The sequence below is a fragment of the Argiope bruennichi genome, chromosome 11, assembly GCF_947563725.1.
Source record: "Argiope bruennichi chromosome 11, qqArgBrue1.1, whole genome shotgun sequence".
NCBI classification, from domain to species: Eukaryota; Metazoa; Arthropoda; class Arachnida; order Araneae; family Araneidae; genus Argiope; species Argiope bruennichi.
Genome location: NC_079161.1, coordinates 65,472,104 through 65,496,438, shown reverse-complemented (window position 1 = coordinate 65,496,438; position 24,335 = coordinate 65,472,104). Strand labels below are relative to the sequence as shown.

The window sequence follows — 24,335 nt, the reverse complement described above, 5'->3', positions numbered from 1 at the left end:
ATACAAATTAAGAGGAAAAAAAACTTCTATGTTCTAAAAAATGAAATTTTGAATTTTAAGATGGCATTGAGATATTTCCTGAAGTAATTTGTTCCGAAGTTATTGCTAAAGAATAGCAAATTTTTAGTTTATTTCTAAGTAATTGGATATTTAATTAATTTTTTACTTTGACAAATCGATAGTTCCTTTCTCTTGTTTTAAATAATAAAAGAGAAAAATTTGGTTAATTCATTTCATTTGTTTAGAACATTAGATTTATTTGTTTGTAAATGTATTTGTTTCTATTTGTTTGTTTGAATTGCAAAATACGAATATATATTAATATAATCGCTGTGAATTTTATTCATATTAAAACTATATTGTTATATATTGAACTATATGATTCTTTCTACTATTTTCTTAACTGAATTAAAGTTAAGAGAATGGTAGAAAGAATAATAGTTTAGCAAACAATTTCGAATAAAAATTGATCATTTAATTACACAGAAGAGGAGATGGAACGGCCTAAGTGAAGATTAGTGTGCACCAGCCGATTGTCGCCAATATTGCAACCCATCGGATCCCTCTTATAGCAACCGTACTGCTGTTTTGTTTACTACTTTTTGCAATGGTTGAGTTGTACTTAAACTACAATTAAATTATGAAAAATGTTAAATTAAAAATATTAAAAAAATATCGATTAAAGATTTTACTTTTGTTCTTTATTAAAAAGAAATTTAAGCTTATAATTAAAAGTTATTTTCTTCTTTCTTTTTTTAATGTGAATACGAACAGAAAATATTTATTCTTTTGCAATTTTGAATTGTCAGTATTCGCTTTAAAAAAATCGTCTGCATTCTCACTTTCAAAGACAGCTGCAAATGGAATTCTTCGCAGTTCTCGTAATTCTTTTGGTGTTATAACGGTTGGTTCCCTTTATAATTTGTTATGTCGGGATTATTTCGAACCTGTAGAATGGATGAAGAGCGAGTTAAATATGCATACATATATATTTTACGAGTTAATGAAATTAGGAAAGGATGCTTGTTTGAAATTTTGTATTGAGAATGGTTTGATATCGAACCGGCAGAATGGATGGAAGGTGAGTGGAATATATTCTTTTACAAGTTGATGAAGGTGGGGAAAGTATGTTTGTTTGAAATTTTGTATGGAGAATGTTCCGATTGCTTATTTATCCGTTTTTTCTTTTCTCTTGGTTATGTACTGTTTCTGTTTTCCACACAGTCTTTATGTTCAATGTGCTAGCGAAGCTACTAGGTTCCAGCTCCCGCTGCTAGCGAAGCCGTAGGATGTTTTTTTTAAGTTAAAAAATCCTGCTTGGTGCCTTCTACAGATGCCGAAGGCATCTGTAGAAGGCACCGGGCAGGATTCCCTCTGAAATCCGTTCGAACAACATCCTTCATTCTTTCTTTTCAATTGATTATGTACAGTTCATGTTATCCACACAGTCCTTATGTTCAATGTGCTAGCGAAGCTACTAGGTTCCCGCTCCCGCTGCTAGCGAAGCCGTAGGATGTTTTTTTAAAGTTAAAAAATTCTGCCCGGTGCCTTCTAGATGCCGAAGGCACCGGGCAGTATGAAAAAAAAAAAAAAAAAACTTATTAGTAAAAAGTTCTAATTAGATGGCGGGAAATAGTAACCGTAACTGTTCCGCGGAAGTATTTGTTTATTTTGTCCGCCATCTTTATTGGCGACTTGGCATTGTTGGCGCAGCTGGGTGCACACTAAAATTCACTTTTACCGATGGAACAATCAAAGAACTAAATCAACTTCTCAAAATATGTTAATTTCAGAAATGATCACGAGAATATTGTTACTTTATAGTTCTAAAAAACGGGCGTATTCTCCTTTGGACTTTTCGTTTATTTACTCATTACAGCTTACTTTATGTTAAGCTTCATTATATAGTTTTAAAAAAATCATTTAGTTGTTCCATCTGATATGCCACTTATTTTTAAAATAAGAGCGTGATAATTATAAGTAATGATAAATCCGTTAATAGAATCACAAGTTGAAATGATGTCATTATTCTTTTTTGACAGCAAAATTCATCATTAAGAAAACTATCGCTAAAATTTGGCGATCTTTCATTAATATTTGGCTGTCTTTTGGCAATCTCTTGTTAACAATCAAACTGTCTTTTGGCGATCTTTTGTTAACATTTGACTGTCTTTTAGCAATCTTTTCTTAATATTTAGCTGCCATTAGGCCATCTTTTGTTAACATTTGGCTGACTTTATTAAAGATATCGGCCGATAGAAAAGTATCAAATAACAGTATATCGCTTCTGTTATCAAACTAAAATCATAATGGTGGTGGTAATGTTGAAAGCAGCCTGAGTCGCCTTCGTCAAACTTTCTCGCATGCACACTGTTAAAAGTGATATCCTCTCCCATAAAATGTGAGAGGATTTTTTGTCATCACATTTTTTTTTTCATGAACCGTTGGCAAGGTCGTAAATATTTCAATTGCTCATATTTTTATTTTCAGAATCCAATGCATGCATGCTTTATAAGCATAGTGAAGAAAAACTGAATATGCATTCTGAACATCTTTTTATCTCCGAATTGTTAAAACCAACATTTGATCCTACAATTTCAATAACAATTATGTCGTTGTATTTTTGAGTTATCTCATTTAAGTGCACGAGATTTTATAGACCATTCATAATAAGTAAAAAAGCTTCATATGGAAAAAAAGCAGAAATGCAAATTCCTATTTCGGGAATTAATGTCCTAAGTGGACATTTTTTAAATCTTAATTTTAACAAAAGTACGCGATTGAATCTTTTGATGGATGAGTTTGAGTTTCATAATTCTAAAAATTAATTGTTATACATTTTGCATTTGCATATAAAAACATATTAAAATAAAAAAAAACATTGTAGAGATGAATTTGATATCATTATAAAAGCAATGTTTTGAATTTTAAGGTAATGCAAAAACCATTTTTGTGTGATAAGAGTTTAGAAAGACATAGTCATCGATTTCAAAGTAAATCAGAGCGACAACTCATCTGAAAAGGATTAAGCCTATTTTTGAGCTCAATTAGATTTTATGTGACAACTATTTATTGATTTCTTTTCGATCTTTTTTCCTCTGAATGAATTGAGTTTTTGGTGAGTCTTATCCAGAGCATTTATTGTAGCATTTTCCAATTTCATTAATTAGTGAACCGTTGAATTTAGTACAGACATAACAACGTTCAATGAAATAGTCTGAAATATTCGCAAAGACTTTGTTTACATTCGATAATATGTAATAATGTCGATTTCTGTGACACTTACGTTAGCATCTTATATAAATGGATGTTATTTGGGGGAGGGAGTACTTATTGAGTTTTACATTAAATTAGCTGGTAAAAACGGCATTGCTGAAAATTAAAATTCATTTATGTATGTTTTTTCAAGTAAATTTTTGTCTAAAGTTATTAAAATGCATTTTATTTCGCTACACCACTTGATTGATTCCTCTTAAAGCTCACAGTTACTGATAATTGTTTAAAGATGAAAGGCATGTCAGTTATTTTTTTTATTTATTCATTCATTCAAATTTTTTATCGCCACTAAATAAGTCTTTAAAAAAATTCCAAAAATTTTGAACAGAAAAAATGAGAGTCTTACTGTATTACTGTTGTTTCCTTTGTTGTCTTACTCTTGTATTTCAAAATCGTCTGCATTAAAGTAATAATAATAATAATAGTAATAAAAATTGAAGAAAAAGTTGCAAAGGAAGAAATTTGGTATCTCTGAAAGGGTAAAATTTTTAATTTTAAGATAATATTAAAATATTTCTTGCAAGATGATTTCTTCCAAAGTTCTTGCAAAAAATTTCAAAATTGCAGTTAATTTCTAATTAATTAAACATGTAATTAACTTTAGCGCATTAAAAAGTTGGCAATATGCGTTCTCTTGTTTTAAACATGCAAAGGTTGTGTGTGTCCAATATTTGCTCGTGATTAGCCGGGCTGTTTAGGAGCAGATGTAGAACACACAAACACACACACACACGCACACACACACGCACACACACACACACACACACACAAATACACACACACGCACGAACACACACACACACACACACACATAACACACAACCAGAATAACTTTTATTTATATTATTTTACTGGCCAATTAAAAAATTTTTTCGGATTACGCCCAAAATAATCCCATATTCTTGATCAATGATTTTTTAAAATTATTATTATGGTCAGGTATTGGCGGATGTATATACACATTAATTTTTTTTAAGGATTTCAGTTCAAAAGTTAGAAATTTACAATTCTAATTTTTGCCATTAAACCAAAATTGTAAATTTCTTTTTTTGAGTATTGAATTGTATGAAATTTCATTTTCGTTGCATTTTTTAAATTATTGTATTGAAAATAGGCAAACCAACACGAACAAAAACAATCCCAGCAGATTCCAACAGGTCTAAAATTATTCAAAGGAATAGTTTAAAACGTGGATATTGATTAGTATCTCGAATATTTCAATACTAAATATGGGGATAAGTAAATAAATTTAATTAAAAACAATTTTAAAATACTTTTTATTAACGTATTAACACTTAACACCACACTACTCCTCCGTTTCTAGAGCCTCATATGGCTTCTTTACCGGTATTGTATAGACTTTATTAAAAAAAAATTGCATTGCAATCAATTGAAAAGAAATATGCAGATGGTAAAATACAATTACATATAATAGGACAAAAAAAAAAAAAAAATTGACAAGAACTAGAAAGAAAAATATCTTTAGCACAATAAAACTGAACATAAGTGAACATGATAATGTACAGTATGAGTGAAAAAAAAAATAACGCGATTCACAAATTTTATTTATTTTAAACATTTTTTTTCTTTTTAATCTTGAGATCTATCATTTTTCAATTCCACCATCAGGTGTCACCACCAAAATTTAAACGAATTTTAATTTAGTTATTGATTAACTGACATTTTAGCTGTTAAAACAATAAAACTTTGTATTATCTTCTAGAGAATTTATAAAATTTCAAACCTTTAACATATTAGGAATTGAATAAAAAATCGCGAACAAAATCCTATTTCTACGATCTCGAATTTAAATTAAAACATATAAAACTTTGCACTCCCATTAGCAGTGTAACAGAGTGGCACATATTACAACTCAACCCTGAAGCTCTGAAAGCACTTATCGATGTGTCAAAACCATCAGTTATTGATTTATCTCTTCCCAAACCACAGCGGCTTCCAGCTCCATCTTGTCCGGGAACACCGGCCATAAACAACACCGGCGTGATTCTCCGAACCCCATCCGGTTATTATCAGTTTGAGGCGGCTATTTTTTCCCCTTCCTCTCGTGACCAAGTGCCGTTCATTGTTTCCATTGTCGGCTCTCAGCTGGCCGGCCTCAACGAGCCATCATTTACGTGGAAAGAGTTGAATTGCGCGCTTTTGCCGCTATTTGGGAAATGTCTTGGGATATTATGAGGCGAATTGGTGTTGTATCATCGCATATTATGAGGAGATCTTACGACACTAAGGATTCAGTTTTTTTCTTCTCTTTAGTAGCAGAGAAAAGCATAAATTTTTGATGTTCTCAGTGGTTTTGAAACTTGTTAGGACACTGTTTTTGAAGGCCAAGTCATATATATTTTTATCTTGACCTCGCGATTCATTTTCTTCTTAATCTTGCGAATGATGTGTCGATCATCCCTGAGCGGATGTGCACATCCAAAAAATGAATACCCGGATCTGGATTAAACGAGAAGACGGATTCAATAAAACGATGTGGTTTAAATTAATCTTATTAACGTCAAACTTTGGGAGTAACATGGGCTTTATTTTGGGATCGACCTCGCGATTGTGAGTCATGGCCATTTCGTAATCATAGCTAAACGAAAGCACACGAAAAAATCTGAATGACCGGACGCAGTGACAAAATCGACAGGAACTAAGATTGAATTCTAAAAGTCATCACCGGCCACGGAACAACCCTTCCTGTAATGCTTCATCATCAACAGGGTAGCTACGTCGTACCATTTCTGTACCCACCAGGCGGCGAGAACAAACCATTCCGGAAGCTTTCCATCCCCATAATAGAGGCTAGTCCTTGAGGGAGGGAGGGAGGGAGGGTCAGTTGGCAAGGACAATTTATAATCCAATTTCTCAGACGTGTCAGTAAAAATTGCAGAATAAGTGATTAGTGGTGTAAAATATGATAATTGCCTTTCAATTAGCTGAAAAGTCGAATATGTTATTATTGATAACTCTGCTCAATGTTTTTCTCAAGCATCTAAGGAAATACACGTATTTAAAGCCTCTAGCACTTCTTTAACATTTTGCTGCCAGTGATTTAGCCGATAGTCACTGGGCCTCAGACAATTATTATAGTAATATGTCTTTCATTGCGGTATGGCAGGTATTACATATATGTATGAATAAACTTTTGAGCGAAGGGTGGCTTTGATTTCTAGAGACCATGATGGTGAAGAACTGAAGAAATTTTCCCAATGTTTTGTCATGAGAATAATTGCAGTAGTTAATCTTCCTATAGGAATCTATCAAATATTTATCGAAATTCTAAGAACTCGAATTTAGATTTTATTATTATAAATTCAAAGTAAAATCAAAAATTTATATTTCACATAAAAATCTCTCTTACAGCTTTCTTTAAAAATTTTTTAAAAATATTTGTTTTAAATCCTTAAATATGAAACAAATTAGAATCCTTCTTTTATTTTTGCGAATATTGGAAAGCTAAGTGGAATTAAAAATAACCTCCACCCATTTAGTCTGCGTCATTATTGGGTACGAAATCTCACCTTCTGTTTAGATTTTTAAGAATGAGGTTTTTCGTAAGAAAATTCTATCAAAGATTAGAATGTAAGAAAATAGCATCTAAAGATGTAAAATAGCATTAAAACGTATGAAAATACAAATTTAAAAATCAGTGTAATTTCCAAAAAAATAGACTTTGAAACAGAACTCTAATGGTTTTATAGAAACCTATTGAAACATTAAGAATGTTAAATAATCAAAAAATAACATAATTTATCAGAAAATTTACTTTCCAACTTAGTCATCTACCTTATTCTATCACTAGAATGTGTATTTTAAACCTGTCCACTGATACTGAAATTTGACCTGAAGTTGTAGCTGTAATCTCAAAACAGCAAACATCAATCAAACTCGATTTCATCTATTTAAGTCATTGCTTTTATATTTCATTGCGTTTACATGCTTGCAAAAGTATGGACCTACAGATGGCCAATCGTTTGATGGATTTGTTTCAAAATTCGATAAATGGATACCAAATTACATTTTAAATGCTAAACTTGTGTATCAGATATTACGCTTAACTAGTTCTTTGCGTTTTCTATTTATCGAATTCACTTGTTTTTCAAACAACCGTACAGACAGACTTTCTGTGAATGGATTCCGTTCGAAATTCGATAGAAATCTAGAAATTTGATCAGTATTCCACATACCTAATTTCAACTGTCTAGATCAAAGGATTTTTGAGTTATCATGCTCAGAAAGAGATAGATATAATGTCAAAATTTTGTTTTTCAGTTCTGAAATGCAAAAATTCTGCGAACTATCGAGTTCGAGTTATTTATTTATTGACGATTACAACATTTCCATGCAAGAAAGTAAAAATACATTTTATCAATGATGTTACAAATTTTTTTTTCTTCTACTACAACTACCGCCAATCAATCGTAATGACGCAGCACATTTAATTGCTAGTTCAGCAGCTTTCTTGCTGTTTAATCCTCTCCAGTTTCTCTACGTGTCGGCGATTCCGACTACTCTCACACATCACTTCTGGCGATGCACACACTTTCATAGTTCCGGGAGGCGGGGCTAGAGTCTCCCAGACCAATCAGGGCGTACCTGGCTGTACCTCGGGTCTTAGTGGATGGATCGTGAAAGTTCTCGAACTTTCCAGTATTATCCATTTAGTCGCCAAACTCGCCAAATTCGTCGCCAAGTCGCCAAATGGTCTCCAAGCTCTCAGGTCATTGACGCACAGGACAGATCTTACAAAGGGTTTTAACGGTTTTTCCAGGATGACACTATTCGTGCCGGGTAACAAAATTACAAATTTGTAACAATAATGTCTGTCTGGTTGAGGGTAAAATCATTCAAAAATGCATTCACTAGAAATACGCAATTTTAAATTTTAACAGTCAATTTCTTTGAACTGAATGATGAAATTTGGTACATAATGTTATCTTGAGAATGTTTATTAAATTATTTAAATGTTTATTAAATTTTGGACCAAAATTCATAAGAGGAATCACCACTTGTTTAACCATTTATTCGTATGTATGTGAACCCGGTAACTCAAAAATCCAGTAACTTAGATAAATGAAATTTCAAAACTGCCTTGTAGATTTGCAGATTACACCAAAATTATAGATTTTTAAAAAAAGAAATCTAATTTATGAAAAGATAGGCGTCATGAAACATAAAATGCTACGTTGAATCACAACCCACGGGATTTGGTGGGGTGGCGGAAACACGCTGCTGACTTACCATGATTTTGAAAGGCTTCTCATGTCTCTGCCCGTACCTCTCCCACCCCTTGATACTTTCAGGAGAAATCGTCTTAAATGCGAAATCAGCGGATGTAGTATATTTAACACTTTCTCTTATACTCTCTATTAAAGGTATAATTCCCTATCTCGCGCAATAAAATTATAAACCTTGAATAAATCAAAGAACCCCTTGCTTACCATTGGAGTACAATAGAGACGGAATATTATCTTTTGTCGTGAATTTAGCATTTTTACTGAATTTATTCTGTCATTCTTGGCGAGTTATTTGGCCATTAAATCCCTGGCGTCTGTTAATAGTATCCGAAAACCGAATTTGTGTTTTAGAAGAGTTTTTTCCACCCAATTGAAACCAAAATTTCTCACCGAAATAATATAATAAGAAAACCACGAGTTAAATTCAATATATTTAAGTCATTGCGTTTTTGTCTTATAGCGTTTACATGTTTCTGAAAGCACAGACCCTTGCAAAATTTGATCGGTGTCTACTTTGTAAATTTAAATATGTGTTCCAAATTTTATCCATCTAGCTCTCTTCACTTTGATCGTGTTAACTTATATTCGGACAGTTGTGCAGATAAACTTCCTCTGAACAGCTTTTACTCGAAATTTGATAGAAATCTGCAAATTTGGTGAAAAATCTATATACCAAATTTCATACATCAAACTCAAATCGTTTTGGGGTCATCTTTGTCACGGATAGACAGACATGATGCCAAAAGTGTGTTTTTTCGAATTTAGAAAGGTGTGAAACGTAGAAACTCGTCAAAATCTCGAGTTCGAATTTTTAAAAAAATAATTTATACATATACGAGAAAGTAAAAGCTGCAAAAAAATTACTACATTTTCTCAGTACATAGGAAAGTTATTAAATTAATGATATTCCAGCTGATTTATCTGAAACAACAAGTAACTTGAAAACCTCCCTAAAGGATTGAATGCTTTAAGATAATTGAATCTTATCTCGGCCGCTTTAAAGTGAGCGAGTGAAGAAACAATCAGTTAATAGATCTTCCCTGAAGTTAACCGACTGATAAGATATTTTAAGTCGGCGGTAGGAAAAACATATCTCATCTTGGGCTTAACTTCAAAGGCGACGGATGCAGTCTTTCCAATCGCCTTATCAAGGAAACTGTTTTGTCTTCGGTTCCTTATTGCAACAAATTATCAGTTTAAAACTGTTACTCGAGAAACAAAAGGAGGAAGTGTTCGAAACATACGAAAGTGAAAACAAATTATTGATTTCGTTTGTCTTACATACGTCGATAACTATATGTATGAATACATTAGTGATAAAGAGACCACATGTGTCAATCACAATTTATGCCACGTTTCTATGCCATTCTTTCTTTCTTTATTTTCTTTTTCTTTTTCAAGAATCTGTCGGTTTCGATTATTTGCTGTTTGTAATTATCTATCCATTCTATTTATGACAAATAGTTAATTTTTACTTTCTTGTGTATGTAGTATAAAGGAAATAGGGATTGCAATACCGGTATACCGGGATACCGAATACCGGTTTTTTGAGCCATTTGCACAATTTTGTAATACCGGTATTCACAAGTTTAATTACCGGTTTTTCGGTATTTAATAGAAATTTTTAAAATTGTCTCCACTATATGTTCAGGGATCGCCAACATGACAAAATAGCAATCGTTTTTGTTTTTATGTCTCCCTAACGAGCGAAATTAATTAGCTAATTCATGGCTTAATTAATTGCTTAAATCTAAATGAGCGAAACATGGATTATCCCTGAAAGAAAATATTGTATCCATAACGACTGATGGAGCAACAATTATGAAAAGAGTTGGAAAGTTGATTGGTGAAAATCAGCAGTTGTGCTATGCACATGGTATTCAATTAGGAGTAATAGATTTATTATACCAATAAATAAAGAACAGAAGAATCCAAATACTGCGGATATATAAAATGCGGATTCCAACTTTGAAGAGAATAAGAGTGAGAGTGATATTGACAATGAAGATAATGGCAATGTAATTGTTGAAGAAGTTATTGCTAATGAGGATGAAATATTTACCTATCAAGAATTGCTTACTATAATTTATAAAGTTCGAAAAATTGTTAAGATATTTAAACGTTCCCCCATTAAAAAAAGAATATATTACTAAAATATATACTAACTGAAAATAAAACAGAATATATATTAATATTAGATTCTAAAACACGTTGGAACAGTTTACTCCTAATGATGGAACGATTTTTGAAACTGAGAAATCCAATCCAAAAAGCAATAATCGACTTAAACCTGTAAATTAATTTTTCGGATAGTGAATTCGACTTAATATCCAGAACTATATCAGTTTTACTTCCATTAAAACTGACTATTGAAGCATTATGTCGGAGAGATTCTAATTTATTAACAGCTAATGCAACAATAAATTTCATGTTGCAGTCACTGAAAGAACAGTACACATCACTATCTAAAGAATTATATATTACATTGAAAAATCGCACAGAAGAAAGGCATGCCAAAACAGAAAATGTCTTATGGTATTTAAATAATTATAATGATTTTAAAAATGAAAATGAAAAAGAAAAGAAAATAGCCAATTAAAATCTGATTAAGTTTAGAGTAAATTTTCTTAAAACTTTTTACCCACAAACCTATCCACATTCAGAATTCGGTTCAATTATCGAAGATTATGATGTCACTACCGTCGATAGTGAAAAGGAATTGTCTTTTGAAAAAACATTACAATTAGCGATAAATAAAAAAATAAAAATTCAACGAACCAAAATACAATACAGAAATCAGCTATATCCAAAACCATCCGACGAGAAATCGATTTATTTGAAGATGAGGGATTTAGAGGTAAATACTTGAAAAAAATATATCGTGCATTAACAGTACCACCAGCTAGCGTAGATGCCGAAAGAGCGTTTTCGACAGCTAGTAATTTTTACACAAAATTACTTTTCAGGCTTAATGACAGTACAATTGATGCATTATGTTTTTTAAGATCACATTTCAAAAATTTGTAATAGTACCACAGATTGAATAGTGATATTTACACTTTTTTTGTGATTTAAATAAATAAGACGTTCCTTTACTTTTTTGTGATTATATACTGTTTTAATTTATAAGTTACAAATTATTTTTTGTGATATTTACACTCTCTAACAAAACTGGCAAATAAAACAAAGAAACACCTGTGTTTTCTTTCTTTTTCTAAAATTTCTAATACCGGTATTAAAACCGGTATCCCGGTATTAAGATTTGAAAATACCGAATACCGGTATTGAAATTTTGGTCCGGTATTGCAATCCCTAATAAAAAAACTATAGTAATTGTCAAAAAAAAAAAAAAAAAAAAATAGCTCCTTGAGTTCGAAAAACACTTTTTAAAAAAATGTCCCTCTGCCTGTGCCAAAGATAACTTAAAAACATTTTAATCTTAATGGATGAAATTTGGTATACAGTCTTTACACCAAATTTGCAGATTTATGTCAAATTTTCTACAAAATCCCTTTAGAGGAAGTCTGTCCGTCCGGCTGTTCAAATATAATTTAACAAGCTAGCTACAAAAAGGAAAAAGCTAGATAGATATAATTCGATTTACAGAATTAACATCTATAGTCTAGACACCTTTCAAATTTTGAACCAAATCCAACAAAGGATTTGCCGTCTGTCGGTCTGTACTGTCAGAAAAACGGAAACTTGATAACTTAAAGATGCAGTGACTTAAATATATCAAATTTTTTAAGAGATTTCGTGACCACAAATGCAGTTTTGCGTCAAATATTTCTTTCAATCAGTTGAGAAAAACGTATAACACACAAATTCAATTTTCGTAAAAATATTAACTGCATGTCAAGGATTAATCGCCAAATAACTCACCAAGATTGACTCAATGGATTCGGTAAAGATGTTAAATTCACGCCAAAACTAACTATTGGTCGACATTCTCTGGCATGAAAAATGTATTATAAAGTATGCGAGAAAGTTTTGTGAAGAACCGCTCCAGCTGGTGTTTGAACTTCTAGTTAGAAAAATTATTTAACCTTAGGAATATGTGGATTGGAGCTACCCTATCTTTTGCTTATCTTGTGGTGACGCTTTATAAACCAGATAACAGCTACGAGACATGAGAAATTTCTTTTGTCTAGTGGTCTTGTTACTCGGCTACGAACCCAAAGGTTGCGAGTTCGATCCTCGCTTATCGCTAATAGCAACAATCTTTTTATACATGGCGGAATATATATTCTAGATATCTACCAAAAGTTGCGGGAAATGACGCTTAGTCAAGTAGTTTATTATTTAGTTTTTCATTCATTTGATCACGGTATGCACAAACGGTAAATGCGTTAGTGAAAAAGAAAAAAAAAAAAAATGTGTACAAATCAAAACGCATCAGTAAGTTGTATGTGTGTTGATATGATTTAAGTTGGCGCATAGTATTTTGCAAGGAATTTTTGTCTTTAATAACGGTATGTGTCATTTTATTATGAGTGGATAAATTGTTTTACAACAAGAGAAACATGTTTTCTGATGTTTCAAACTAATTTAGAAGTTGTGAAATATTGAATGTTGAAATGTTGAAATTGAATGTGAAATGTTGAAATTGAATGTGAAATGTTGAAATTATGTATATATCCTATCCTGTAAAATAGTACTTACTGTAATTTCGTTTATTTATTTTGTAAAAAGTTTGATGTTAAATAATAGAAATGGATGGTGTTTTTTTTTTCATTTTTTAATGATGAAATCAGCAAGTGTATTCTCCCCAAAAGTTTCCCGTTTTTATTCTAATAAACTTTTTAAGCCAGAGAATGCCTTGCATGGTATTGGCGTACAATAGTTACGAAATATTAACCATTGATTTGAATTTAGTTAATTAGATTTGACACGATAGATTTTACTGAATCTATCATGTCATCCTTGGCGAGGTTTTTGGCGATTGAGCCCCGGCATGGGGGTTTATAGTATCCGGAAATCGAATTTGTGCTATAGATACGTTTTTCGCAATCGATTGAAAGAAATATTTGACACAAAAACTGTTCTTGTATTCACAAAATCCCATGCCAAATTTGATATATTTAAGTCATCTCATTTTTGAATTATCGCGTTTGCATGATTTTGAAAATACAGTCCGACACACAGTGAACTCTTAGCCGAATTTGATTCTAAATTCAACTATTGACATGTGTAATTTGACAGGTGTTTTCACTACAGATGTTAAAACTGTACACCGAATTGTATCTGTTTAGCTTTCTTCGTTTTGTAATTATAGTGTTACCTTATATTCTAACAGTCAGACAGATGGACTTAATCTGAACAGAGTTCCCACAAAATTTGACAGAAATCTGCAAATTCTGTCTTTGTGTGACAGAAATCTGCAAATTTTGTGTAAAGACCGTATACCAAATTTCATTCGTTTAAGCTCAAAGAGTTTTAGAGTTATTTTTGTCATAGACAGACAGACTGACGGATATTTTCCAAAAATATATTTTTCGATGTCAGGAAGGTCTAAAACTCAGAGATTATTCAAAATCTCGTGTTCAAATTTTTTGACGATTTCTACATTTTCTCTATATTACATGCACAAAGAAATAAAAATTCTTCAAAGCTTTTATTATCTTTAAAATTATATACCGCAAAGAGTTAAACGATATGAAGAGTTTCGTTTTTTTTTTGTTGTTGTCTGTCTCAATAAATAAACGAGTGGAAAAATTATGCATTCTATTTTTTATGTTATCACTTGTCTTTGTAACCATATTTAGTAAAATATTTTTGTCACTTTAAAATTTTAAATAAAAAAGAAAACTTTATTTTTCTACCACCAAATATGACCAAGTTGTAAAGCTGTATATTTCATTATTTAAGGCATCTCAGAATCCAAGTTCAAAGTTTCGAAGAAATTCTCTTGAGGCAGATTTGAAAGGACCTAAATTAAACTCCGTGGCACGATAACCCTATGTAGGCCAAGGCCTACAGTGCCCATATCTGCTTTCTTGACCGAGGGCCCTGGGATGCAAGGCATATGTCCCGGTTAGGTGGTCAGCCTAACGCGGAACTCTCAGAGTTTAGTTCACAAACATGCTTGGTCTTCAGTTTATCGACCCACTGAAGGGATGAAAGGCTGAGTCGACCTTGCCCAGCCCGATGATCGAACCTCAAGCCTGTGCGTTGGGAGCGTGAAGCGCTACCACTACCACTTTGAAATGATCTACAACTGCCTAAAATAATGGTATTCAGGGCTTCATAACTTGGTCAGTTTCAGTTGCGGAAAATCGGATCCCAAATTTTAATTTACAAAACTCGAGCCAAGTTCGCCACTGATTGAGTTCCAACAATAAATTTCAAATTTATCGCCTTGTTACACCACTGAATGTGCCGATTAAATTTGGTTTGGAAAGTAATAGTGCAAGTCCTAAATTCCAGCATTCAAGTCTTGCTACGCCACTGATAGAATCGACTAAAATTGATATGAAATGTCAGATTTTCAATAATAAATTCAAAATTCTCGCCTTGCTACGCCACTGAATGTGCTGATTAAAATTGTTTTGGAAAGTAGTATTGCAAGTCCTAAATACCAGCCTTCCTACACCACTGATTGAATTGATTAAAATTGATATGAAAAGTCAGATCCTTAATAATAAATGGAAAAATTCTAGACTTCCAATACCACTTAGAGTGTTAATTAAAATTGATATGGAAAATCGGATCCCAAGTTTTAAATTAAAAATTCAAGCCTTTCTGCTCTTCTAGGAGTATTGATCAAAATTGGTACGAAAAGTTGGATGCCAAATTCTAAACTACGAGGTTTATACCCTTACTTTTACTACACACTGGGGATACCGATTAAAACCGATGTGGAGACTCGAGTTCCGAGTTTTAAATATCAAGAGATGGCATTACACCACGGGGAGTGTTGATTAAATATGATTAGAAAAGTGGAATCCCAACTTCTTAATTAAATGGTTCAAAACCCAAGTACTCAATATGTTGTCAAATTATGACTATCGAATGACTGTTTCACTAAAACTGTCGAACCTTATAACCGAATCATAAATGGCGAGGGAGATACTAATGGAAACAATTTGCACCTGGAATTTCGAAATCAAGCAAATGCAGAGACCCATAAACTTATTTCCCTGACATCAGGTGCTCAAATGCACTCCAAACCATAAAACTAGGCATTTCTCAAAACTGGCAAAGCAATCTAAATGACTTCGGCAGCAGACGATAAACAAACTCCCGTGTGGAGTTCTCATTAGAGCGAGTGTGTTTCGGAATTAAAAGAGGGTCGCGTGTCTCACGTGACCCATTACGATCGTCTGACGGTTCTCTTTACTTCCCCCGCTTCTGCATTTCTAACGAGGGAAGGTTTTATTACCTGCTCCCATGCGCCCATCGATTTAGGAGGTTACAGTTAGTAGCTTTTTCCAAGAATAGAACACGATTAAAAATAGGTTGTAGATGCCTTATTACAGTGTTACAATGTTCTCAACTGTGAAGAAGGTTTTAGGGGCGATAAAAAAACTCAAATCTTTTCTTTCATAGGCTCCAAATCAAAACTTTGGTCCCTCGTAAAATGATCTCATGGAAACCGAATAAAAGATTGCTCTTATTTTATGAACAAACTACGTCTCTTATTAGTCCTGCCAGCCACCTTCGATAACCAGTTTGTTCCTATGGAATATTGGCTCTCCTTGCTATTCAATTATTAATATGAGGTAGAATTAGGTGAAATTTCAACTTGTTATTTAGTACAACTGAAAGATATGAATTTCGCGGAACCAGTGTAAAAATTTATTCCGCCTTTACTTTACAGACAATATCTAATTCATACGCAAAAAAAGTCGTCTCTATTAAAACTAAAATTTTTGCCATGTAACAAAAGTTTTGACGTGCAATTAATCAAATGAGGCAATCTGTAAATATTTCACCTGTAATGCCACAAAACAAAAATCCAAAGGTGTCCCCCCCCCGTTATCCAAGATGGCCTCCGTCTGACGAGAATTTCCACGATTGGTGAACTTTCTTCCGGCTTGGCGACAAGGCTGTTCCTTGGCGAACTTTTCTGAGACTGTTCCATAACCTTAAATCTAACAAATGACTGTGACCTCAAATAAAGGGCCAAAACAACAGATCCTACTGCATTAATTTAAGCTATTTGTAGCACTATGTTAATTGCCTTAGCCATACTATTATATAATTTTTCTATTCGCGTTCTATTTCAGTGTCCAATATGGCGTCCGCCTAACGATTATTACGATGATTCGCGAACTTTTCTCAAGTTTGGCGACAAGACTGTTAACATGATCTTTAATATAACAAATGATTGCGTATTCAATCAGAAAATTAAAATGACAGATTCGGATACATCAATTTAAGCTTTTTGAAAAACATTGTATTAATTGTATTACCCGTACTAATATTTAATATTTTATTCGTGTTCTAGTTTATTATCCAAGATGGCGTCCGTCTGACGAGAATTTCTATGTTTGGCAAACAATCCTCGAGCTTGAGAGCGACGAGATTGTTTCCTTAATTTTAAATTTAACAAATGATTTCGACTTCAATTAGAATATTAAAATAGCCTATTCGGCTACATTGATTTAAGCTTTTTAAAGCTTTATATTAATTTTATGAGCTATATTATATATAATTTTTTTATTACGGTTCTATTCAAGATGGCACCCATCTGATGAAAATTTCTATAATTGGCGAAATTTTCTCCGGCTTAGCTAGGAGATTTCTCCATAATTTTAAATGAAATAAATGACTGCACGTGCTTTCAATTTGAAGATTAAATTAACAGATTTAGCTACATCAATTTCAGCTTCTTTAAGAACTGTGTTAATTTCAGGAGCCATACTTCTATTTAGTTTTCCTATTTCATTGTCCAAAATGGCTTCCATCTGAAGAGAATGTCGATGATTGGCGAACTTCTCTCGAGCTTGGCGACAAGATTGTTCCATAATCTAAAATCTATCAAATGATTGTGCCTTCAATTAGACGTTTAATATAACAGATTCAGTTATATCAAATTAAACTTATTTTAAGCTCTGTGTTAATAGCCTGAGCCATACTGTTGTTTATTTTTTTCTATTCGCGTTCTATTCCGTAGACCAATATAGCGTCCGTCTGACGAGAATTTCGATGATTGGCGAGCTTTTCACGCGCTTGGCGACGGGACTGTTTCATAATCTTAAATCTAACAAATGATTGCAAGGTCAAATGAAAGGTTAAAATAACAGATTGGGTCAGATTAATAAAGATTTCTTTAATCGTTGTGTTAATTGTATGAACGATACTGATATTAAGTTGTTCCATTAGCGTAAGTTTGTTTGTTTGTTTGAATGAGGGGGATTTAGGGGTTTTTAGCTACAAAGGCAGCACAAGTTTTCCTTCCCAAAAACTCGTGATGATTTACTCCAGCAACAAAACCAATGCATTGTTTAGCGATTGTTAATATTTTCCCCTCTCTGTTTCTTCATCCTCGCTCGCTCGTGTAAAGTTTTGCTTTCTCTCGAAACGCTGTTCGAAATGACAATAGTTCTGCTGCACAGCTGTGGTTATGTCATTGAGCTATTTGCGCAGCTGCAGAGGTTATGCGCTGGTAGAAAATGAAGCAATGAAGTACCAGCAACTTTATACAACCACCTGCTATTAACTATTCTTTCCTCTCGTTTTTTGCCATTTTTGTTCAACTGTTTTATTTATTCTGTTGTGTTTTCTTTCTTCTTTTTATAACTCCAGTTATTCACTAGCATGTATAGCTGTGGCATTTATTCGTTGTCGTTCAGTTGCAATAAGTCCAATAACTTTCTTTTCTTGCAATAACTAACGTTCTACTTTTGTTTAATCTTTTATGAAGTTAATAAAAATGTTAAGACATTAATAATTGTAGTAACATTAATAATAATAGTAAAGGATATGAAAAGATACTCGCGCTTGATTTTACCTCTCTGTATTTCAATAAGTTTTATAATTATAAAAAAAACAAGGATTTGTAAAAAAAAAAAAAAAATGAAATTTGCTATCGCATAATTTAATTTAATATGCGAGAACGTTATTTTTTTAAGCCACGTTCTATCATTCCGGCAGAAAAACATCATGTCTCACATGACTCATGTGTCGCAATTACCAACATTTAGAAAAACAATGGTTTTTGACCATCTCAAAATCAATCGAGCTCTAAATTTTTTTTTTCTCGAGGCCAGAATTTTTCTCGTGAAAAACCAGTTTAAATCGGTTTTAAATAATCACGGAACTATTAGATTACGCATGCGTTGATATTTAGAAGACAATGTTTTTTTTTTTTTTTTTTTTTTTTTTTTTTTTTTTTTTTTGCGAAAATCTGGTTTAAATTGGTTTGGAATGATCACATGACTGTTGTATTGCACAATTTATATATATATATATATATACTGGAGAATCGGGTACGTATCATTCGCGTCAAGTTGTAATTTTTTGTTGAAGATAAGTCGCCAAATGTAACAACCTTCTTTATGATTTTGTAATAACCCTAAAATATTGATGCGCCAAAAAATTAAATCACCAATTTTCTGTCCATGCACTTTGAGGTTTGAAAAGTACCAAACCAAAACAACATCATGTTCTCACATGATAAAAAAAAAATGATATTTTTTTAAATAATGAAAATTTTATATACAACATACATCTCCGTGGTAGTACAAATTCTTCCTGAGAATTTAGTGTCTGGTTTTAAAATGTATACTTTGGAAGGAAAAATAAATGCATAATTGTAATTTTATTGCTTTAAGCTGTTATTTAACCATCCAAAACTATTTTGCTTTTGGATATGGGTCAGAAAAATGATTGAAAGGGCAGGGAAGTTGAAACATCGGTTTTAATAAAAGGTCATGAATTTGAGAAAAAATATTTAAGCTTAAAATTTTTATATATTAAAAGAACATAAAATGAGCATTAAAATAGATTAATTAGGTTGGGAATAAGTAAAAATGACAACAATTACATTTCAGAAAAAATATTTTTTAAAAAATCATAAGTGCAGTTTTAGGGATTAAGTACACAGAAAAGAATAGCTGGTTGATTTTTAGTACTTAATTTTTGTCCTTGAATTGAAGTTCCGTAATACATTAAATATTCTTTTACTTCTAAAACATATTTGTGATGCCACAAGTATTAAAAAAATCTTGCTTAGAAATGAGGAACTGTAGAAAAAGTATAAGAAAGACTTTAATGAAGGTTTTTCTAAAAGTTAACCGATGCATTTTTTATTAATTTTAGAAATAATAAATTTTTCTAGATATACTTTGAACTGGTTGTATTGTTTTTCTGGTTAAGAACTTGATTTCCGCTTCCAGTCTGAGAATTTTATTTAGTTTTTTTTTTTTTTCTTAATTCTTTTCAGTATTAAGCTCTTTGATGATTGATTTTTTTAGGATAATTTCTGATTATAAATATTATTTGAAGCTTTATGATATAAATTATTTAAAAAAAAGTCATATAATTTTAATATTTTGTTTATTCTGCTGAGAACGTTATGATCTTTTCTTTTTAATTCTTCATTATTTTCGCGTATTTTATTCGTTAGTTCTTTGGTGATTTTAATTTTGAAAAAATTCAGATTATGGCTGTTCTTCGTACATTATTATGTTTTTTTTTTAATAAAATTGATTTTTGGATTAAGGATATTAGGCATGAAAGCTTTTTATTTCCAAACAACATCGAATATATCAACTAGTATGAAGATAAAAAAAATATAACATCTATTTCTTTTTTTCCCAAAATTAGAGTTACAGAATATAATTAATATTTTTGAAGCTATATCATTTCAAATCTCGGAAGACAGTTTTGTAATTACTTTCTGTTCCATTTTGTAAAAATATTCATTTTTTTTTTTTTTTTTTGCATGCGCATATTTTTTTCTATCTGTTTATATCTTAACTCTAAAAAAATAATGTCCCTTTCCATAAAAATGCAAACGATTAATTAGGAAAAATTTAAATGACTTTTAGAAAAGCTGTGGTTCATTTTTTTTTGTGAAAGTGAAGTTGTTTTACAATGCATAAAGCTGCTAATTTCAGTCAATAAAATAGTTATTAATTTTAAAAAAAATTAATTGATTGTTTTTCGTGTATCTGGAGATATTTTTAATTATTTGAATAAGCTCCAATTTTTAAAGGCATCAGAGGATTAAATTTCTGTTTTTTATTATTTACGCTCTCTAATATTTATAAAATTCATTTAGATACACGATTTAACAAAATCGTGATATTTTCGTTTTTTTTATTTTTTATTTTGCCACATAATTCTTTATATTATAGAATGATCTGAATAATTATCTCAGGTTCTCCTCCAGATGGCGCCTTTTATATGGAATTAAAAATAAATTCAATTTAATTGATTAATTGATAATTTCTGAGAATATTAAATAATATGTTGTAGTTGGAAACGGGTAACTTTATAGAATTTCAGGAAATTCCACTGAAATGATTCAAATTTGAATCATTTCACCAAAAAATTATTCAAAACAAAGAAAATTAAAAAAAAACATAAAAATAAATAGAAATTGATAGAATAGAATACAAGAATTAATGCAGTGGCTTATAAACTGAACCGACTACTTCTTTTGATTAAAAAGTTGATTTTGTTATGCATGGTCATGTGATCATTTTAATAATCTACTATAAATTGAAATCGCAAGTGTAATATGTCAACACATTTTGGGGATGCATCCAAGAGTAACAGCTTTTAGAATCAGTTTAACTTTCTCATACATGAAGAAAAAAGTATTATAATCCTCAAAAAATTCTTTTGCGACGTTTTGGCGAATCTATTCCTTTCACGTTTGGCGCGTTATCACGTTTGGGCGCTTCCCGAATCTACATTTTATTTATATATCTTCATTTGTTTGTCACTGCATAAGTTCTTATGGTCCTATCGCCAACATTCCTGTTGATACTGCAAATTTCCCTTTTGTCGCCAAGTTCGTTGCCAACCCCCGACAGGATTGATCCGTCATCCGTAAAGCTGTCTTTCTTAAGATGGAATTATCTGCGCTGGAAAGTAGCATTACAAATTCGTAACAATATCATATTAAAAATAATTCTTAATTCTATAATTCTACCGGATATAGTGACACTTCTTAATTCTACCGCATACAGTAGCATTGCATAATTCTACTGCTTATAGTGACACTGCATAATTCTACCGAATTTAGTGACGCAGTATGTGTGTTTTGTGTTTCACTATTCAGTAAAGAAAACCACGCAAGCGTTTTGGATGCCTTTATTTCTACCGTTTAAATCCAAAATTTTATACAAAACCGTGATTTTGACTAATTTTTTTGAAATTGTAAAACATTTTTTAGAATATAACAGTTTTTTTTTTCCTTTCATCAGATTCCGTATGATTAAAAAGTGATTCTAATAATTTTTCGATTAAGCCGAATTTCTAAAAAAATAATCCATAAATTAACCGAGAATTTTTACCTGTTATTTGCTTCTATTTAAAATAAGCTTAAGTGACGGTTCAAAAATTTCGATCAAATAAAGAAAAAAAAATGACAAACAAATGATAATGAAATTTTTTAAATATTTATGTGAGGAATATGTTAATAAAAATTTGAAAAAAAATATTGAAATTTACTTTTGCAAATTTCAATTTATGTGAGAGCATTTTTTTAAAAGTCACATGGTATCAATCCGATAGAAAAACATCATGTTCTCACATGACTCATATTTCACTTTCTTTTTTATCTAAAAAAAATCGAGTTCTAAAATTTTTTCTTCGTCAGAATTTTCTTTCGTGAAAAACTGGTTTGAAGCAATCTCGTGACTATCAGATTACGCATGCCTCAATATTTAGAAAACGATGCCCCCCCCCCATTTCAAAATTGTTCAAATTCCAAAACTTTATCTCAAACCCAGATTTTTTTTATATATTTTATTTTTATTTATTTATTTTTGGTCTTATTTAATCCGGTTTAATCTGGTTTAGAATGATCAAGTGACTGTTATATTGCGCAATCGTCTGCTTTTAGAAATTTGATGTTTTCCCCCATCTCTAAATCGTTACCTCCCCTTACTGTTTCTCATTCATTCCCATTTTCTTCTCTGTGCTTCTTAGGGTTATAACTTTCGCATGACGCCGCCCCTTATTTGCCAGACAGGAAAATCATGGCAGACATTCGCACCAAGTTATAACTTTTTGTTGGCAATAAGTCGCCAAATGTGACCACCTTCCAAAACCCTAAACAAACCAACATCATGATCTCACATGACAATATTTTTTTCAAATTTTTGCTGATTTTAAATTTACTCATGATTTAATCAAGTTATTATTAGTTTTTATAGCTCATTTTATATTCCTGTATAATATCAACTTTTTAATTTGCAATTTTTCTCTAAGACTAAGAGGTGTTTTTTTTTAAAAAAAAATTTAATTTACTTTTTTTTATTTTATTTAAACAGTGAAAAGCATGTTTGAAAGTAAGTTAACACGATAATTTCTTTCCCCATGTACGCTTATCTAATAAGATCTCGGAATACAAACTTAGAGGTCGGTTAAAGAACAATTTAAGGCAATAAAAGTTCTTTAAGTACTTTTTAACATTTCACTACTTTTCATGACAATTCGACTGGATTATCTTGGAAGGAATGGCTTAATTCACTATTTTCTATAAGTTGTACTAATTTTACGATTATTTCCTTTTTATAGCATTGTCTGTTTCTTTATCAAGAAAAATTTTAAACCATTTAATCTTTGTGTGATGTGATGTTACAACCCTACTTTATAAATTTCATTTAACATTTAAGAATTTTTATTTTACTGAATAATTTTCTATAGTTCTGAAGTTATTTATTTGTGAAAACATGCAATTTCAATAAAGAGGGAAAAATCGTTTATAAAACATAAATAAATTGCTACATTTTTTTATTATTTATAAATTAGTTATATTGTTATATTTCTTTAAAATTGTTATATTTAATTAATTACATTGTTATATTTTTTTCTATGTTTCGTTATTCTTTTTTATATTGTCTTACCTATCTTTTAATTGCACGTGTATTGTTTTTTTCAGGTAAGAAATACGATTTGAAAAGTTCTGTATATGCCTTTCTTTTGCAACCAACTTTCTGAAATGTATCAATAATTTCGTTCATAAAGTGGGATCTCTGCAAGCTAAGAATACACAAAGAAGTTCAGTTTGCAAGTAAGAATTTCAAAATTCATGTTGATTTATGTAATTAAAATAACACTATATACGAGGGTGGGATGAAAAGTTTCAGGCATGACCTAGAGGTGGCACTCTCGGAATAACTTTGACTAAAGCACTTCAAAGTGCCATTTTTGTGTAATACTTCTTGGGCATTTTAAAAGATTTGTGTTTGGTTGTTTTTATACTGTGCTGTTTTAAAATGTTCGTGTTTTGTTTTTAGGCCAGTATGGAGAAAATTGAAGTGCGAACTGTGATAAAATATTTTTTTATATAAAAGGTTTATTTTTATGGCTATTAAAATTTAGCAAGATACTACACTGCGGGGAATCTGCTCCTTCATTTACAATTGTTAAAACATGGGTTTCAGACTTTAAACGTGATCATACAAGCACTCTGGATACAGAGCGTTCTGGAAAAATCAGCCACTTAATATGAAATCGTTAGAAAAGTTGACAAAAACGTTATGAATGATCGCCGTTTAAAATTGATAGAGGTTGATGAGTCTGTTGGTATATCCAAAAAACGAACATGTCATATTTTAATCGATATTTTGGACGAGAAAGTTATCAGCAAGATGCGTGCCGCATTTTCTGACCTTGGATCGAAAACTG

General features: G+C 31.4%; 1 protein-coding gene across 4 annotated transcripts in view; it reads left to right on the top strand.

Annotated features, from left to right (window-relative positions):
• LOC129956864 (FK506-binding protein 5-like) overlaps positions 1–24,335 on the top strand; it is a 245,807-nt gene that overhangs the window by 46,949 nt on the left and 174,523 nt on the right. Inside the window, exon 1 of one of the 4 annotated variants that reach the window (XM_056068823.1) lies at positions 23,591–23,718. The exons of the other annotated variants lie outside the window; for them this stretch is intronic. The gene's annotated coding sequence lies outside the window, so the exon portion shown is untranslated. Of the gene's footprint in view, positions 1–23,590; positions 23,719–24,335 lie in introns of those variants that run through there. 4 annotated transcript variants of the gene reach the window in all.